This window comes from Helicoverpa zea, chromosome 2 (assembly GCF_022581195.2).
Source record: "Helicoverpa zea isolate HzStark_Cry1AcR chromosome 2, ilHelZeax1.1, whole genome shotgun sequence".
Taxonomy (NCBI): domain Eukaryota; kingdom Metazoa; phylum Arthropoda; class Insecta; order Lepidoptera; family Noctuidae; genus Helicoverpa; species Helicoverpa zea.
In genome coordinates, this window is record NC_061453.1 from 4,398,513 (window position 1) to 4,399,449 (window position 937).

General features: G+C 32.9%; 1 non-coding gene across 1 annotated transcript; it reads left to right on the forward strand.

Moving 5' to 3' along the window:
- Nucleotides 1-654: 654 nt before the first annotated feature.
- Trnap-ugg lies at nt 655-726 on the forward strand. The gene has a single exon. It is a non-coding gene; the product is annotated as a tRNA-Pro (tRNA).
- The last annotated feature ends 211 nt before the right edge of the window (nt 727-937 follow it).

Genomic DNA, 937 nt, shown 5'->3' on the forward strand with positions numbered 1-937 from the left:
TCAATTGAATGGTCAATATTTTGTCAAAATATTTCGGAAAAATATTTAAATTATATTAAAAAATGAGATTTTATTTAGTTATTTAATGGGATTAATGCTCAATCCTTCTCCGTGTGAGAGGCATGTGCCTGTGCCCAACAGTGGGACGATAAAAATGCGGTAACGTTTATTTTTTGAAAAGTACTTCAACTAACAACTAACTAACTACCTAACTAAGTAACTGCAGTTGTCGCATTGGCAACAATTTATTAGAAATACATATAGAATTATTAACGTATATAGGTACTGTCATTATCATTGAATGCATGCTATCTAATTGATTTGATTGAATCATCAAGATGATTATCAGTGCGTGCGATGTTAATCACTTTTGAGATAAGTACCAAAATCTACGTAAGATGTATTCGAAGGTTCAAATACGCATAATTTAATGAAGTATAATCATCGTGATGATAATGATAATTTGGGTTCTTCAACAACTGAACCCTGACCTTTTAGCTTCGGTTGCCTTTTTATTATAAACATGGAATATAATGACCTCATTATTACATAGCATCTAACCAAGCGTGGAGGCTGGTGAGCGTAAATAATCAAATGAAAACATCTGACAATTAAAAGTGAATGTTAACAGCTATTTCGAAACTTAACATAACTGGCTCGTTGGTCTAGGGGTATGATTCTCGCTTTGGGTGCGAGAGGTCCCGGGTTCAAATCCCGGACGAGCCCAAGTTTTTTGCATAACTCTTCAACACAATGCAAGTAAACTAATCCGATATTCAAGTCGGATTACAAATACATATTGTTAAATAAGAAAAGTCTCATTAATCGCTACATTTTTGTCGAACACACGAATGAAATTTTATTGTTCATTATCAATTCATGAACTGTAAAACAAATATCACTCCACTCAAACACTTTCATGTTCTTTATCATAAAT